The sequence below is a fragment of the Ascaphus truei genome, chromosome 17 (assembly GCF_040206685.1).
Source record: "Ascaphus truei isolate aAscTru1 chromosome 17, aAscTru1.hap1, whole genome shotgun sequence".
NCBI classification, from domain to species: Eukaryota; Metazoa; Chordata; class Amphibia; order Anura; family Ascaphidae; genus Ascaphus; species Ascaphus truei.
Genome location: NC_134499.1, coordinates 36716992 through 36722991, shown reverse-complemented (window position 1 = coordinate 36722991; position 6000 = coordinate 36716992).

Here is a 6000-nt window from a genome sequence, read left to right as displayed (position 1 = left end):
ATAGTACAGGCGCGTGTGACGTCACACGCACCTGTACTTGCGAGATTTGTGATCTAAGGTTTTGCGTGATGGGGGGGGTGTGTGGACGCAGCCTGAGCTGTGATGGAGGTGTCTTCCTTGCTCACTTTTCGCTCCGGTGTGTGCATGGCTAACAGTCCATATCCACTTGAGTGGTACGTGATGGAATATCTCCTTTCTCGTTTCTTAGATTGATCAGCTGGAATACTGCTTTATTGTGTAGCTGGGCTCATACGTTCTCCTTATGTGTTTCGTTAGAGCTTCATCAGGGGTGAATGTGTGAGAGCCTTGCTGCAAGCTAAGGTAGTCTTCTAGATCAATTCATGCAACGTGAGAGGAGTTTTTCCAACATGTGACACGGAAGTGGATTCGGACTATGAGCCGCACACACCGGAGCGACAGAGGTGCCACAGCTCAGTCGGGTGTACTCTCAACCGCCCTATACTATCTTCCAATTTGTGAGTGCCCAGTGCATGTGGGTTTTATACATTTTTTTTTAATTAAAGTGGATTTACACAGTTTGCTTTCTGCAACTTTTCTTCACAAATGGAGTCCCAACATACGTGGGCGATAGAGTTCCACATATAGGAAGTAAAGACATCACATCCTGTGGCTGTCCGTTCCTTCTCCGCTGTTATTTTGGTTTTTAGATTAGAAGCAATCTTGTGAGTTCCTTCAACAGAATGGGGCATTTCCTGTTTGGCTTTCCTCTTTTTGCACTACAGGGTCTCCTTTTCTGGACTGTACATTAGAAGATGATGTTTTAGATGCTCCTTGTCATCCAGTTATGAGTAAACTACAGTAGTTCTGTTTGAAGGGCTGTGGAATAACCTCACCTGGGCAGCAGATATGGGCTCGTGATCCATGTTATTGTAGATCATTCATGGAGTGTAGAGCAGCTTGTGAAACATAACGGCAGGCACAGTGTACCACAGTGCTAGGTAATAAATGGGATGCCCAATCTCTCATGGACATCTAGTCTGAACTTTCGTAAAAATAAAACCTTAATGCAATGAGGAACCGCTTCCAATTAGGTTATATATGAAAATACAGAAAGGCAAAGACCATGCAGATTGCTGTTTTCTTACAGTGCATCTGTGGTGTGGCTGCATGTATATGGGGTTGATATGCATCAAAAGTTGTTGAAACATATTTTACACAGACTTTATACCAGGCCAACTCCAGTGCGCAAGGGCCACCAACAGGCTAGGTGTTGGGGATATCCCTGCTTCAGCACAGATGGCTCAATCAGTGTCTCAGTCATTGACAGTCACCTGTGCTGAAGTGGGGATATCCATAAAACCTGACCTATTGGTGGCCTTTGAGGACTGTAGTTGGCTACCCGTTGCTTTATACATTGCATTGTGAAATAAGGTGGCTCACTAATTTGGGTATAAACCACTGGAATAAAACAGAACACACATTTCACACCTCCAGATCACTTAATGATTCACAACCATGCTAATAATATATATGCATCTGGATAAAAAGGTAAACATAATATACATATATTACCATTGTGATCTATTATTCCCTGTGATTGGGCATCATTGTTTTTCATTACTGTAATAGGCATTGTAACGCCTGTCCATTGGGGGAAAAATGTGTACTTTGAGCTGTGTTATATAAAATGTTTTACCAGGAAGTAATACATAATACGTTTTCAAGTGTTGGAGAATATCCCTTGTGATCACAAACACAATTATTTTTCTGAAATCCTAAAGCAACTGGTACAAAAAGAAATGACAGTATGGAGACCACACGATCAGCAGATGTATCTATTACTTTACTATTTGCTACTATGGGAGTTATTTATTAAATTACTTCAATGGTAGTTTGTGCCATGGTTCCCTGATCAGCACTATTGCAGTTTAATGGATAACTACCAGAGCTCCACAAATGCCTACAAACCCAGCGCTGGTTAATAGTGGTATTACAGTGCCCTCATACCCATTTTACAGCACATCGCTGCTGCTGCTGTGACTTCAACATTCTTTACATTTCTTTCATGAAAAGGTTATATTGGATATATCTTTTAAAAGCGCTTATCTTATTTTGTTGTCCGGTTTGGAGGAGCGCACGGTGGATGTACTGTATGGTAATGAAATTAAATATATTGAATCAATCACTTCCAGGAAACAGTTTAGAAGTATGTGGGGAAGAAACCAAACCAGTGTCTATTCTGTGTGGGTCTTCAGCTTCTAAAGAGCAATCAGGGTTGAAAGACTGAGGGAGTCATTCTATATAGGGATTCCAGTTTTAGGTCTAACTGAGAAAAAACACTCATCTTGCCCTTCCAGCTAAAACCGATTAAAAAAAACAAACAAATGAAATATACTTTCTTATGGACTTACACCTCTAGTAGGAAGCCAGCCACAGATGTGATACAAAGGCAACAAAAAGGAAGGATGGAAGCTAAAAAAAAGTGCACAGATAAATACCAAATGCAAATGTGTCCATTTTTCCCCTATTTACACTGATAAACATTTTTTTTTTTAATATAATGAAAAGATGGGGGTCATGAAAACCAGAATCTGTAATTATAATATACTGTCTGAAAGCAGGTAATACAGGATGTTCAGCGCTCGTGCTACAGGTGATTAGTAATGGAGAATCCCTTTGCTGCACGTGTGTGGAGCGTCTCCCTAACAGCTCCCACCTCAAGGTGATCCCCCCCCTAAAAGAGGGGAGGACACGCTGAAAAACAAAAAAAGAGAATGCACACAATGCGCACCAGGGATTAGGAATTGTCATTTATTAATAAAAATACACAAATACTGAGGGGATCCAACCCCACCTCAGTAGCAAATGTTACACAGCTCAGATCCAGTTAAAACATATGAACAATATAAAACAATAATCTGACGAAGCACGTAGTGCGAAACGCATAGAGGTCACGACAGGTCATCCTGCGCGTGTTTGCTGACAGGCTGAGACGGAGCCTGCGTGAAGCACATGGGGTGTTTCCATCCCTGCGGGCCCTTGATCCGGATCTTCATACAGTCACCGTGGACCCGCATTTCTGCTTCAGTGTGAGTTATCGTCTCCCCCTGTCAGCCCTTGTTAGTCCTCTATGGCGGTTTTACTTTAGACCATCTTGGATTATTGTTTTATATTAACTGATTACATTTGTTCCTTTTTGTATCAATAGTCCTCTATGGCGGTTTCACTTTAAACCATCTTGGATTATTGCTTTATATAAAACGATTACATTTGTTTTTTATTGTATTATATGTGTTATACTGTTTAGGGATATTGACATCTCAGGGTTTATATGTTTTAACTGGATCTGAGCAGTGTAACATTTGCTACTGAGGTGGGGTTGGATCCCCTCAGTATTTGTGTATTTTTATTAATAAATGACAATTCCTAATCCCTGGTGCGCATTGTGTGCATTCTCTTTTTTATATACTGTCTGAAGCGGGCAATAAATATATACAATATAGAATTTCTGTAAATCAAAAAAGTGTGCGTCCCCCACAACATTTACACTGGCTACGGGAGCAGGGGGTCACCAAGTGTCATAATCCCGACCACTGGAAAGCAGTGGTGCCACTATCCGCTGTGATTTGTTAAACTAACCAGTGATAATTAGTAACTACTATATGTAGAAAATTGGCTTAAAGCATTTTCATCTATAAAACGCCACTGAATAAGCAGGTATACAACATTCATAGGGGGAGATGTGCTCCATACATAAATAGAAACAATTTCTAATGTAACTTGTTATTCTTCACTGAAGATGGACAGCTCACATTATTCTTGTGTTCAGTGAAGCGTTTTTTTGTTTCATAAACATAGTTCAGGGAAGGCAAAGACCAGAATGTTTTGGGAAAACAACGCATCCAGTGTCCTCTTAATCTGTTGGGAGTCATTTAAATGATATGCCACAGAATCATTTTTCTTCCAGTAGTTTCCTAAAGTAGAACACAAGTAACACGTTATATAATAAAAAAAAATACATTTTTATAGCGTATAAACGTTGGCATTTCTAGTTGTGTTCTATGATCACGGCAGAGCTGCCGTTGTATTTTGCAGTTCTGCAGATTTCATTGATCCGCTTTGTAATGTCAGAATTTGAGCAGACATTCTAGGGATAAACCAAAGGGTAGGTTATTTCATGTTCAACAATTACCAGTTGAACCACTTTCCAGTAGTGTTCACAACACATTACCCAAATATTACATTGCAGAGTAGTCTGTCAATGAGAGGCCATGAAAAAGAATTAAGCAGGTGGCACAAAGGAAGGAAATGCAATTTTATTTTAAGCTAACAGTGCTGCTTTGAAACGGCGGCATTGTTTTTCTTATGTGTAATGAAAGGCTCATTATTGTGTCTTGAGTCTGAACTCCTTGGAGCTGAAAAACATGTTTTCCCACAAAGTTAGTGAGATACAATCTGCCAGGTTCTGGTAATCGGTGTTTAAGACGTATTAGTACATTTGTGCAGACATGCAACATCGAAGTCCCCAACTGATTCCCAAGCAATTATTTCCAGTTTCAACAGGATTTGCAGATCTTGACATTAATCAGCAGCATGCACCTTACCCTGATTTTTAATTAGTATTTTCACTCTTCTCTGACCTGTTCATTGCTGTGCCGCCCATACAGGGCAAAGGAATCTTCTTTAAAAAATTTTTTAAAAAGAAGTAATTGTTTATTAGTCAAGTCAGTAGAACATCTTCCATGGGAACTTTTCAGTGAGTGTCAACTCTGCCATATGAACCTTGTAAACCACAGCCTGGCGTTTGAAATTGTGTTAGTTACGTTCACTGGCTGAGGATCAGGCAACGCACACAGGCCTGGGTTTACTAATCAGCATGGTTCTTTAAGACATTTACCAAAACCGGAAGATGCCTTATTGTCCATTTAAGTAATTGGGCTCTAGCTAAGCTATTTTCTGGCAGAGCAAAGCATAGTAAAAACGCCCCATGATGTCATGTACTGTAGGCCCATGGGGATTGCAATGAAGATCTTTAAATAAAAACATTCTGAGGTTCACCAAACCACATCCCAAGCTGTGCTACCAGGAATTTATCTATGAAGAATCATAAAGGTATTTTGGTCAACTTGGTTGAATCATAACACCCATCATAATCATGTCATTTATTCTGCCCTCGACTATTTCCAATTCGAGCTCTTAAAACTCTGTGATACCCATGCCCCACTACGCAGAATAAGGGTACGGGGGCCTCACCTTCCGTGGTTACAACTGATCTTATAGCACTCTACCATCTTAGGGATGCCTTGTGGAAAAGCTACAAAGTAATTGGCACTACCAAGGATCTTAATAACTACAGATGCCTGCGGAATATGTGCACAAGGCAAACAAGGCATGCAAAACACAACATTACTCTGACAATCTCCACCAGAATACATCAAACCCAGCTAACTTCTGGAAGGTTATCCACAATATATACCAGCCTTCTAGCCATCAACAACCAAGTAATATCACTAAAGGAGGATATTACTCTGACAAATCCCACTGACATTGCAAATGCATTCAATGATTATTTTGTGGGGTGTGCTACTAACTTATTACCGAAACACAACCCAAACCACAAACATGAAGCTCATTCTGTGAGTACCTCTATAGCCCCACCCTCTCCCAACACTGCTCACAATTTTCAATTTGTCCTAGTATCCGAAGAGGAGATTACACAAGCGCTCCTCAAATTAAAACTAAGCAGCCAATGTAGACCTGACTTACTGCAATCTAAGTTCCTAAGACTTGGTGCCCCAGCCATTGCCAAACCAATTGCTTCCATAGTCAACTCTATATTGTCTTCAGGCCACAACCCTAATACCTGGAAAACTGACAGAGTTGTCCCAATCTTCAGAAGTGGGGATAAAAACACGGTCTAAAACTACAGGCCAAGCTCTCTTCTCCCAATACTATCCAAAGTAATGGAAAAATGTGTTCACTACCAATTAAGTGATTACTACACCAAGACAAATTTCCTTAGCCAATTCCATTCTGGCG